This window comes from Lissotriton helveticus, chromosome 7 (genome assembly GCF_964261635.1).
Source record: "Lissotriton helveticus chromosome 7, aLisHel1.1, whole genome shotgun sequence".
NCBI lineage: Eukaryota > Metazoa > Chordata > Amphibia > Caudata > Salamandridae > Lissotriton > Lissotriton helveticus.
This window is the reverse complement of record NC_136068.1, coordinates 930,003,002-930,016,651: the sequence shown is the minus strand read 5'-3', so window position 1 is coordinate 930,016,651 and position 13,650 is coordinate 930,003,002. Positions and strand designations below refer to the sequence as shown.

General features: G+C 42.6%; 1 protein-coding gene and 1 pseudogene across 1 annotated transcript in view; both read right to left on the bottom strand.

Annotated features, from left to right (window-relative positions):
• The window catches only part of LOC144767141 (protocadherin gamma-A10-like), a 458,767-nt gene that overhangs the window by 224,392 nt on the left and 220,725 nt on the right, over positions 1-13,650 (bottom strand). The gene's annotated exons all lie outside the window — the stretch shown is intronic.
• The window catches only part of LOC144767160 (protocadherin gamma-A11 pseudogene), a 30,980-nt pseudogene that overhangs the window by 267 nt on the left and 17,063 nt on the right, over positions 1-13,650 (bottom strand).

The window sequence follows — 13,650 nt, the reverse complement described above, 5'->3', positions numbered from 1 at the left end:
CGATACTACCTCTGCTTATATGAAGTAATTTTAATTTTAAACAATCACAATCCTCCCCTCACACACAAAGGTATGTGGCTAAATAGCTTTTAGTAACTTGCAGGGGCACTAGGCATAGTCAATGCACACATTGTCTGGGCTTTTCCGGCCTCATAGACCATGCTGTGTCACTAGCTCTGTCATGCTCCTTAAATGATGAACAGCACAGCTAGCTTTTTTGGGCAAGATGCAGGCAAAGGGAGCCATGGGTAAAAGCTTCATACCAGGACCCGGAAACAAGGTCAGGCACTTTCCTACATGCTCTAGCTAGGATTTCTAGCTTGCTGCCTAGCGGTCATACTGCTTTTTACAGTGGACATCAATTCAACAAGATGCCAGGGGTAGAGAATGGGACATTGCAGGCCATTTGACAGCAGCGGATAAAACAGGGATATTCCCACTCACAGCTTCCCTGTTGTCTCTTTTTCTCTGTTAAGGGCCCAGGAGAAGAGAAGGGAGTTTCAAGTGAAGTAAGAAAAACATCTTTTAGGACATGTTTAGTTTTTGTTCCTGTCATTCTACTCATGAGGCCTCACCAAGGGTAGCTAGGGCAGAGCTAGCGGTTACCAAGAGACATCAAGAGTCAACAGTTTTAGTAATTTTACTTACGTCCAACAGGCCTCTCATCAAAAGAAGGAAGTTGAAGAACAGTAACACATACAAGCCAATGTGCAAAATAAATTCACAAGTACAGATATTCAATTAGACAAGCCCAGGAATGTGAAATTGAGATTGCTAGACAAGACTGTCAGCACAAGCCTGGAGGTGGAGTTGCCATCATATTCAAAGATTTTGAGAACAAATGGGGATAGGTCCAATAACACGTGGTGAGGGCTAGACCCTTTGTAAATATTTTAATAACACAAATTGCCCAAACCACAATTACTGCACAAAATTTTTTAAAGAGGGGAGAAATCAATTTATTATGACCCCCTCGACATCTTAAAAAGTGCCCTTTTTAGGGTGGAATAAATTGTCAGCTGGATGATACTAGGACCGGCTGGTCCAGTGATGAATTACTTATGAGCCATTTATTTGCTTATAATCCCCCCTACAAATTGGTTTCTCTCATTTTTTGATCGTAATGTTTGTGAAAATGTTTTTTTGTGATGTATTTATTTCTTTTTTGTAATGTTTGATACAGACATTTCATTAATTGTGTAAATATTTGTTGTTGTCCATGTGTGTATAAAGTATATATAGGTGTGCAAATATTTAATGTATTGTTCGTTTTCTGTCACAAAGTTTGTGATAATTTGAATAAGATAAAAAATTGACATTGAGTAAGATGTCGAGGGTGGTCATAACAAATTGATTTCTCCCCTCTTTAAAAAAGTTTGTGCAGTAATTGTGGTTTGGGCAATTTGTGTTATTAAAATATCATATTCAAAGATAACATCAGCTGCACCACCTACATGGATACCATCACCACCTAATTGGACCACCTCAAGTTAAATATACAAGACTTTTGGGTGTATGGGATTTATAGGCGCTGATATAGTGGTAAACACTATTTATTATCCCTTCATAGGTAAATTATTCTGGTGCATCCAAGATTTGGGAAGAGAACACCCTACTTCCCTAAATTCAATCAAAGATTGAAAAGCTACAAAACAGTGTTTTTTTGGAGAACACAAGCACACATATAAAAATCACAAGATACACAAAATTAATTATCTCGAAAATAAACAGTGAGGCTCTTGTAGTTCTGTTCTTTATTTTCTTCACATTCCAATCCCTTGTGCCAATGTGTTTCGCCGTGGTTAGGGTACGTCAGGGCTTAGACTTCTCACAGTTTTATTGCCTCTCTGGAGTTGTTTCACGCTCGTTATCTCCGTCCTCAAAGGTTTATGATAAGTCAGTCACAACTTCAAAGTGTATTTAAAAGTTTCCACGTGTCAATCAGATATAAACAACGAACATGGTCTTAATTAAATACCGCAGAAACTCCTCTATTCCACAATTTGTTATAACGCCACAAACAATTTCAAGTCAGGCCGGTATTATGGACTGAAAAGTCCCTTATAAAGCAATAGCGCTGCAAGGCAATGTCCTCATTCACCTCGTATCAAGAATAATGTGAACCTCTCGGTCGCGTACAGCCCGTGAACAGGCGAGATAATTCATTTTGTGTAGCTTGTGATTTTTACATAACTAAGACTCTATATGTGTGCTTGTGTGCTCCAAAACCCACTGTCAAGTTCAACATATGTATCACAGCCAAGTCTTCCCAGGCTGAAACCCTCCTATACATGCAAACAGGACCCGGGACAAATATTGCCAGTGACATTACAGACTTTGTTGTACCCCCCATCATCACCATTACCTTCATCCTTCTTGAAGACCTTAACTTTCACATAGAAGAGTGCATCACCCAAACTCCAAGGAGAGTCTAGAAAAGCTAAAAAAATGGCCGTCACCAGCATTTTAAGGAACCCACCCACCCATACCGCCAGACACCATTTAGACCAGCTTTTCTCCTCAATCACAGTTGACAAGCCATGTCATAGTACATGAACAGATCACACCCTCGTCAGATTCATCATAACTATTGCATAGCATCACAGACCCACCACCACCAGAATGGCCCACTGCAGATGAAAAATCATCTTAGACGAGAAGTGTGCTTCCACCCTCTCTGAGCACTGGCCTGAGCACATCTGTGATTCGCTGAAAGCCATTAAAAACCTCAACAGCTGGATCATTGCATATGCCGACCCCCTGCTCCCCGTCAATTGCACCCCAATGGCAAGAGCCTGACCACAGTCCAGCTGGTACACAGAAGGACACTGGCTTATGAATGGCACTGCAAGCAACTGGAGCATAAAGGGTCAAGATACCTCAGATAAAGACATCTTCAAATGAGCTCTAAGAAACTTCCACCAGCAGAAACAAAACACCAAGCACAAAGAACTTGTAGATCACAGCAACACTAGCATTAACTAGCATTAACAGGAGCAAGGAAATATTTATCATCATCAACGATTTCACTTTGTCTGCACCTTTGCAACAAGCTCTTGGAATTCTTCTCTAAGAAAATCACCTCCATATTAAGCAACTCAGACCCACAACTGGACCCACAAAAGTAACTCAACTTTTCATTATGGCCAATGAATGAAACTTGACCTCTTGCCTGCTGTCACCACAGTCAAATTTGCTGCTACCATATAGACCATCCACTTGGGAGATCGGACCTAGCCCTGTACCCAAAATACCTTAAGCACAGGGCTCCTACTGATCAGCGAAGCACTAACACACATTGTCAATGCCTCCATCGACTCAGTCACATTCCAGGACACCTGAAAACATGCCACTGTCATACTCCTGCTCAAAAAACATCCGATGACTCTGCCATACTTTACACTACAGGCCCATCTCCTTCATTCCCTATCCGACAAATGCCTTAAAGAAACGAATTAACTAAGAGCTCATCGACCACCAGTTCATCAACATCACACAGTCTGTAATAAGGCCCAACCACAGTATAGAAATAACATTCATCACTGCTGCAGACAACATCTGAGGAGACAAGGCAGCGCATACTGTTCTGGACCTCTCCGCAGCATATGGAACAGTCTCACACCCCAACCTCATCAAGGCACCTGCACATGATTGGCATCAAATGACCTGCTCTCTGCAGGGTCAACTCCTTCTTAAACGATAGAACACAAGCTGTCATCCGGGCACCGTACTCCCCAGAAGTTCAAAAACTGATCTGCAAAGTGTCTCATGATCCATCACTGCCCCCAACACTCTTCAATGGATACACAACCCCTCTGGCCAGCATCATCAGAGCACATGACTTCAACAGCCTCTCTTATGCAGACACACAACTCATACTCTCCCTCTCGAACAAAACACCCAACACAAGAAACAATTTCACCACCTGCATGACTGAAGTCGCAAGCTGGATGGAAGCCAACTGTCTAAAGCTCAACACTGACAAGATACAAATAGTGATCGTTGGCAAGAACACCTCACCATGCGATTCCAAGTGGCGTCTGGCTGAACTCAGACTCTCATTCACATTCAAACCCATATCTACACCTACACCAGGAACCTCAATGTAATCATCAACAGCAAATTGGACATGACCGCACAACTCAATGCCACCAATGTATACCTGCTTGTACACTCTGAAGGTGCTGAGGAAGATCTTCAAATGGCTCCCTAGCAACACTAGAAAAACGGTGACTTACGTCTTAGTCAACAGAATGATGGAAAATAGGAACATCCTCTATGCTGGGATCACCAAGCCACTCACTAGAAGATTACAAATGATCCAGAACTCAGCCGCATCACTCATCCTCAATCTCTGAAACAGAACTAACATCACAGCACACCTCAGGGAACCACACTGGCTCCCAATACACAAACACACTCAAGTCAAACTCCTCACACACCAATTTAAGGCACTACAAAACACAGCCCCCACCTACCTGAACAGTCGCATCTCCTTCCATAATGACCCAGACACCTTCGCTCAGCAGGAATCCCACTTTCTGACATTGAAGGCATACATAGAACATGGTCAGGAGGACTCACGTTCTCTTACATCGCTCCTAAAGCATGGAATGACCTCCCTCTCTACATTAGAGCCTCCTTCTCTCTTCTTGAATCCTAGAAAAAGTTGAAGACCTGGCTTTTGAATTAACCAACCTACCGAAGGCAGGACTATGCACACCCATCTACTCAGCACCAGAGTACCCTAGTGGGTGGTATCGAACGTAACAAATACATATAATACAATATAAATACTTTTTATTTAGGCAATGCTAGTTTACAAAATGATATTGACAGCATAAGGCACAAAACACAAAAATTATTGGAAATATAAAAAGTTTGGCACAAAGTGAAAGCAGACCATGATTCAATTTTGTACATTTCTTAAAGCATTGAAGATTCTTAATTGGTAGAAATACTTCGTTTGCTTTTACATATTTATTTTTGTCACATGTTCCTATTTTTTCGAAGGTCCTAACCAATCTCCTATCACGGGATTAATGGCCATTTGTCAACTCATTAACTTGCATAGATTAGCTAAGCAATGTGTTTATTTCGGCAATGTGTTTCAGTTCTATTGAATATCATTTATTGTCGAAAAAATATATATCAATCAGCACAACAAACGCAATCGTATCTTCTCAAAAAGCAATGTCGATTGTTGCTAGAAAAATAAATGCTATATAATTACATTAGGAGCAATAAAATAAAGGAAGCATGATTGAAAGAGCACGCAGCTTATGTGGCTCATAAATAGCACAGAAACAGTGCTGCAATAGAAACATCAAAACCACATGCACAACAGAAGGTGTCTGAAAAAAAGGCACTGACTTACACCAAACAAACTGTTGCGGTTCACAGTATACAATGACCCTAGAGTCTCATGTCAGAACAGCTGTAGGTAAAACAAAACGACAGTTGTTATCACATCCTGTAATGTTCTTTCCCATTGGACAGAATATAAAGGGGCGTAACATGTTCCTGCAGCCCCTAAAGTGCAGGGGGGTGAAATCCTTCAGGGAGTCCCTATCCCGTCCAGGCACCCCACTCAAGCCCAGGGTAATGAATATCTGTGATATTTCGAATATTTGGGGCTCCTCCTCACACTCTGCAGGGGGTTCCACCATTATGCGTTATGCCACTACTAAAATACCTCCAGTTTTTACTACGTAGTGTGTTCGATGCACTGCAGATCCATTCACCACACTTCCCTTTCTCCGTCCCACAAATGAGCACAGAGACAGACTGTTTAGCAATGATAATTTGGATTGGTGACGGGCATGATGGCATGACAGTCTGCTACTTGAGAAGCCGCAGACTAACAGGTGATATTCGTAAGTATGACAGACAGCCTCCATAGTCTAACCATGTCAAAGGTGATGGGAGATTATTTTTAGGACAGCACGCTGCCAAAAACATCTTGGAACGTGTTGTGATAACAGTACGTCGATGGCAACACTAATTCTAGTATAAGGCTGTAGAACTTCGGTGAAACTTCTCTTTATCTCGACTAGTAATGTTATTAAAGTATTATAGGGATTTTATTGTGTCCCAGCATCTCAGCAATAACAATGAGGTGTAGATAGAGTCAGACTTTAAATTAGTTTGTCAAGCTCACAGCACAGGTCTCTTTAATTGCACCAATAATCAAATGGTCATTGACAATATGGCACAAGTCTGCACGTGCGCAAAAACTCTTAGAAGGCACTGCCTGAGAAATAGAGCTATTTGGGTCTCATAAATGAAAGTGGCTTTGGCTGGGACCCCATTTCTCATTCGACTGATCTGGCAGGGAGAGTGCCAACCCACACCAGAAGCAGCATCCAGTCAAGCTCATAAAGATAGCCAAGTGGCTGTAACACATAAAGCAGGGCATAGGGCCACTTTATGGTGCATAACGGATGCCCAGACTCACTCTCAAGATGCCTGGTCCTCAATCGACATAATATGGCAGCAGGTTCCAAATGCGCCCAATACTCAATCACAGCACACCATTCTTAATGTACACCAAGGTGGATAAGAGTTTTGTTGCAGGTGCCAGATAGACTTGAAACACAGCAGGGTCCAACCTCCCCCTTTTTTATTATGACAGGAGATGAATGGCAAATTCCTTCCTTGTTTTTAGCTTAGGTGTGAGGGAGCTCTTAAATAATTTGCATGAAAGTAGTGCCTGGTGCGGGGTCGGGAACAGTGTTCTCTACTTAAGTAGATGAGGCAATGTGTCGATGGATAAGATTCAAAACAGCATTTAAAAAATACAATAAAGAAATAAGGAGAAAAAGGACGATTAAAAAACAAGCATTTGCAATGCAATAGGTCTCGCATTTGTGAGAGTTTAAGCTAATGGCATAGTAAATGACAATGCATTTTATTTATGTTTTAAAAGTCAACACATAAATAAAAGGAATTGTCATTTACAATGCCAATAGTTCAAACTCTCTTAAATGCGAGAGCTATTGCATTGCAAATGCTTTTCTTTATGCTTCCCATCTGTGTTGCTCTTTATGCTAACCCCGTAGCTTCTGCACTTCCCACCCTTCAACCATTGTCTCTGCTGCTTCTTCCCCTCCCCTCCCCTCCCACCCTTGTCTGTGTTGCTTCTTACCCTCCCCTGTCCGTATTGCTTCTTTCCTTCCACCCTCATTCTCCTGTCTGTGTTGCTTCTTCCCTCTCATCTACCACTCTCCTGTTGTCTATGTGCCCCCTCACCCGACATAAGGAAAAAAAATCTCCACTTATATTGCCTTTTTTACGGTTTCCACCCTCTGCCCTGTTGTCCATGATGCCCATCCCCACCCTACATAGAGAATACATTATTGTAGAACTGTGTAGCAAAGCTGAGCATAGGATTGCTTATACTATAATATTGCAAAGCACAACCTATTATGAGATCGCAAAGCATAACATGTTATAGAAAATCAAAGCAGGAACACAGCATACTACTATCATGGAATATCATGGAATAGCATAAGAAAGCACATCATGTTATGGAAAAGCATAGCAAAGTATTGTACAGCAAACCAAAATATGGCATGTAACATAGCGTAGTTTGCCATGGCAAAGCATGGTTGAGATTAGCAAATAACAGAGTCCCACAGCAAAGCCTCTCAAACTGCAGTGTAGGGAAGCAAATCGTAGTACAGCACAGCGTAGCCTAGCAAGGCACAACATAGCAACATATAGCATGGTGATAATCTGATGACGTATAAAGCATAGTAAAGGGTAGCACAACACTGCTTAATACAGCTCCCCCGACTTCACCTCCAACAGAAGAATCAACACATTGTACAGACAATGTCTAAAACACAAAGAAAAAGCAACAGGACAAAACTTAGGACTCGAGAGGGTAAACTGTCAGTGAATTGCACCCGAAAGCTCAGACAAACAAAGGTAGTGAGTGGGGAGAGAGTAAAGGGTGAAGGGAGAAAAGAGTCAAAGAAGGTGGAAAGGGAGAGAGAAGGTGGAAAGGGAGAGAGAAGGGATATGAAAAAGTGGTAAAGAGTCTCATGGAGAAGCGCAAGTGTGGGAGACCTGCTAGTAAGATGGTGAAAAGGGAGGACACGCTGGACCTGTTGTTATGTCGTCGTTCAGGAATCTGTCAGATCCTAAATTTGTAATGAGAAGTGTTCTGCCAAGACTGGCAACCAGCGAACCCAACAAGAATGCATCTGGCACCTTGACTTAAATCCCAGGCCCTGCCATCAAACGCACAGCTGGAAGAGACAGCCATGCAGCACGCACGAATTCCTTCTCCCGGACAAGTGCACAGTGAATGGAACTAGACAGCTGTCCCAGCCCACGGAGACACAGTGTCTGGAAAGCAGCTCCATGGATTCAGCGGACAGCCTGGTCTATTTCTTGCAAGAACCGTGTTGATCGTGCATACGCATACAGGTTTTTATTTACAACTAAAAGCAGAGTTTAAGGCGGGATCTAAACGCGCCATACTGTGGGCCTGTGATGTGATCACGAAGAACGGCAAGAACAACAGAACATCCGGTCAAATCTGTCCACAAACATTTCATCGTCAGAAAAAGTTTGGATTGCGCATGTGTAATGAAGAAAAGTCCACTGCAGGAATAACTAAATCACGTCTTTAATAAAGAACCACTAGCAAAGTCAACAGGCCTGCCGTTTGCCACCTATTTGCTTTGCCAACGCATTATAGAGATGTACAGCATTAGCAGGAAGATGAACATGGACCGAAGGGGAAAAAAAGCCTTCAGAAGATAAAGACACTATGCTGCAGCAGCATTTTATTTTTTAATTTCCGATCCGAATTAGATGGGTAAATAAAAAAATTAAAAAACAATACACATCATGGCTGTGCCGGGCCGCCGCGCTGCCCGCGACGACCCGGAAGCGGTTGGGAAGCTGGCCAATGCCAGCGCGGCCCCAACCGGAAGTCCCGCCCCATCGCGCCGAGAGACAGAGAGAGCTGCCCGAGGAGCCACGAAGGCTCCGCATTGAGTCCCGGTCCCGAGATGGGGGACCGGGTGAAGAGCGGCCGGGCGCATGGGGAAGGCGGGGCTCTCATGTGGTGAGAGAGCCCCGCAAAGCGCTACCGCCACCCGGGAGAAGGAGCCGCCGCCGTGCACCGCCAGAACAGGTAAGTTGAGTGAGAGGAGGGGTGAGTGGGGGTGGGGTGTACGCGTGTGTGTGTGTGTGTGTGTGTCTGTTTGAGTGTGTTTGTGCGTGCGTGCGTCTGTCTGTGTGCGCGTGTGTATGTTTAAGGGGGGGTGCGTGTGTGTATATGCAGTGTGTGGATGCCTTTGTTTGTGCGCATGCGTGAGTGACGACGTGCGCGCTCACGAGGTCTAATCTCCAGCAGAAGAAATTCGTAACACTCTGCTGTCCACATTCCCCTTCATTCCCCAGAAAGCGGCAACATAAGTTGTCTCCCTAGACAGCAAAAGCTTTCGCTTTTGCTTTCGTCTAGGCGAGACCTAAAAAGGAGTTCAAGATCAGTATTTGGATAAAATAATGAAAGTTTATTAAAATATCAAAAAGAAATACATAAGACAAAATAGGGTCAGTTAGTTTAATAAATCATTCATAAGGTAGAGAATTATTTTGCCATGATGGCATTTACCAATTTAAATAGGTGCACCAATTAGCGGAATCTGGAAATAGACTAAGTCCTGAGGGCGCAGCAGATCAACAGAGAATCAGAAACCGTATTTAGAGGCTCAGAAAAGAGACTGACTCAAGTCCAAATTTGAGGGTCATTCATAATAAATTTCACCATAGAAAGCAATGAAAACATAAATGTCAGCATTGGATGAGAAAGTGTATCATTCTAATTACGAATCACAATTCAGTATTACAAAATATCCCATACTCCCACCACCTTAGCACTATTCCCCCAATATGAATATATTACACTCTCTCTGACCTAATGTCATCAGAGGGGTCACAAAATTTGTGTTACAATAAACAATGGAACTGGTTGCTTGTTGATGACAGTTCATAACTGAACTGCCATCAGCAAGCAACCAAGTAGAGCCTTGGAAGTAGCAACATCATTCCTCTAGAATTCTTTGAGAACAGTATATCATTACAAAACAATACATGTGTGTTTTGCTGTGTGTGGTGTCGAATGGCAAAAATAAACACACAATTAATATTATGAAGTAAGCAGTCATATTTTACAAAATGAAGTCGAGGTCTAATTGAGGCCTAGTAAAGCAAAGGCCAGACAACACACTATACACATGCCAGAATGTTGGTTTTGCTTGCAATAGATGCATGATAAGAAGTACAAATGATACACGCCAGAAAGTATCACCCACAGGTGCAAAGTGCTTCACTTGTTCTTTTCAAGTTTCTGTGTCATACCTTCCCACTGGGACAAGACAATGTATTTGTTCAGTCTTTTTTGCTCTCCTGTGTTTATCTCTTATTGTTTCTCAATGAACAGCAAAGAACTTTGAAACGTAAGACTTACTTCCCACAGTCACACAAATAAACTTTGTCTCCAACATTTGGAACCCATTATGAAGTTTTACAAGAGGATGCTTAGCTTATCAATGAAGTCAAAAGACAGTCTTTTGCATTTTAGGAACTATTCTTCAAATTTCCAAGGCTAACATTTGTGTGGGGGTTTCTTCTAAGCAGAAGCAATGGAACAGATTTATGGAACTCCACATCATCCATCCTAGGGTAGAGCACATGGAACACGAGAAATGGCCAGTACATGTCCTCTAAATGGTTGGTATGCTCTTTTTCCACTTTCATTAGTGAGACAACTGCCCCTGTCGGCATCCAACCACTGGAGGTTGTGGCAATTGGATGTATCCATGACAGGTATCAACTGAAATCCACAATCAAACATATTTGTACAGAGCCTACAGTATACACTTAGATCATCCAAAAGGCACAGGGCGGCCTCATCTCTACAAGCTGCTACACATTTTCAGTAGATCCAACATAGTACATACAATTAAAATATTTTGAAGGCCGAAGGTGCATTAACTAATAGCTCTACAGTACTCCACCAAAACTTTAAAGAAAGAACTAGCACCTAAAAAACAACATATTAGTGGTGAATGAATAAATAGGCATGAAAATAAACGTTCGTTCACCTCAATGTCAAGGACTAAATGGAGACAATTAATTATTCTCCCTCTGCCCTACCACACCACGGATCACCCTTCTAGAGAAAGATCAAGGAAGCAATGGGTAGAGTGAAGGACTACTTTTGTTATGCATGGCTTCCATGGATAGCCTCTATAGTTTACACCAGTTTCTAAATCTAGTAAATCAACGCTATGACGTAGCAACAGTTGATAACAAAACTCTTCACCCACTGTTGATACATCATAAAGACCTTCCAGGCTAGGCTGACAGGAATGTTTGAAAGCCTGCCAATGCCGTGCTGCTTCTCTGCTTTGCCTGAAAGCAGCAAGCATAGCCGCAGGAGGGGAAAGGAAAGTAGGGATGCGGTGAGGGTTCGTTAAGGGATTCCAGTAATGTATTTTGTTTACATTTGGCTCAGGGAGGAGAGGCTTTATTATGTATGGCACCCCCATCACTCCCCTTCCTCAGCCTAGAAGTTATAAGCAGCAGCAGATGATTTTAGGGGCCCACATAATATAACATAACATTATAGCTGGGTATGATGTCCCGGGGTTTTGAGTGACATCACTGACAACATCTGATTTCACTCAGAACCCCTTGAAGAAACCCCATCCCCATAGCTCACAGTTACCCATCTATAACTCTATATGTAAACACCGTTCAATTAGTCACAGTGAGGCCAAAGGGTGAATAAACATAGAAAAGACACATTTATTTGTACATTCATTATTGAGTTGTAATAACAGTTACAGGTTAGCATCCCATGCAGTGCTACGTCAAAGCATTTACACAAAATAATTAACTTGAAGTAGAAATAAATATAAAACAAATAGATTAGTGGGAGCCATCACTTACATCAAGAACAGTACAGAACTAGAAGCACAGTAGTAAACAAAACATCCGAGAAACCAGATACCATTAAATCAGCAATGCCTATCAATATGTCTTGTAGACATTACTACCCCTATATGATCCTATCACGCTTGTATCTACACATCAGCCCTCAAGCCTCGATCATACAAAAACACCCTTACATTTCCTTTGAACATAAAAGCTGTCCTCCCCATGCTCATCCTGCATCTTTCCCTTCCATGCAATTCAGTGTCAATAGCTTCTCCCTCCTTCGACCAATGAAAGAGGGGAAACAGGGATTTGTTGTCACGGAAGAAGTTAAGATTCTTGGAGACACAAGAAGGGATCCCAAATGTCAACAATAAGGTGCGATTGACCTTGAACCTTACAGATGCACTGCTCGTATGTGGCCACACAATATAGCTCAGTGAGCCAGTCCTAATACATGGACACCTGTGGTGAATGGCAATGCCTTAGGATGTATATGTTGACTACCATGAGGGCAATCAACATCCATCTACACAAATGGGAGAATATGTCATCTATGTCAGTGAAGTCAGGTAGAAAAGCAAATTTGGCAGATTCTCTAAAGGGTAAATGAATAGTGGCGTAACGTCCCCCAGACCAATTGCCAATAGGGCACCAAGATAGATCAGGATCACAGTATATGATAAAGATCATAACCGATTTCCGGGCAGCAACAGCAGGTATCATCTACTTGTAGGGGGACCAATTACAATTATGCAAAATCTTGAAATAAGCATATTAAACCGTGCTTCTCAGAATGAGCGATCATGACCCTCCAGGACCTCCTTACAGTCGGCCTCCAAGTATGCTATACCCAGGCGGTCCTGACAGTAAATTTAAGATACGGATATCATGGATGTAGAGGCTGTTGATGAGTATTTGATATAAATTAGAGATTCCTTCCCTAGACAGCCCCCACTTCCTAAGGAAGTCCAAAATGGGCGAGGCAGGGAGTTGGATTGGGTCTCGCCCCAGTTAACCTCTCAGGCAGTGTTCTATTTTTCAAAACCCTCATAACAGTGATTGGGGTAATGCAAATTCCGATTTGAGTGATTCGAAGAAACTATAAGAGTCCTCGACTATAAGGTCTCCAATCATCTTAATCCCTCGATCTTTGTAAATAGACCATTTGATCAGCTACTGACCAACTGTAACACCATCACTGGACCAGAGAGGTGCCTCTTTGTGAACAGCACTGTCTATGGCCAGGAGTAGGTAGCAAGTCTTTCCAAGTGGTCCACGTGGCCCATAGGGTGGGTGGAAAATGAGCTTCTTTGGACACTCAGGTGTCATACAAAAGACTTGGACCTCTTTGCCCCTGTGTAACTACCCTTTCCCAGGATACCCAGCGTAGCTGATCAACTACAGCAGCCAGCATGTAGACCAACTGCGGACGATGGTGGGCTAAACAGTACAAGCAAGTCAGGAAGTCAGAGAACTCTTGCTCTAGTATCCATTTGAAGTCATGTGGGTGTGAGGTGGAGCTTTCTGGCCACCCAGATAAACAGCTTGATGCGCTCTTTAATAGTAGGAAGCATGTGTAGAGGAACCAAAAGATGAAGAATGCAGAAGACATAGTTAATCCTGAGGGCTGTCATTGTTTTAATCATCTCTAACCCACCCCAAAAACAGACCTGTAAAGAGGACCAT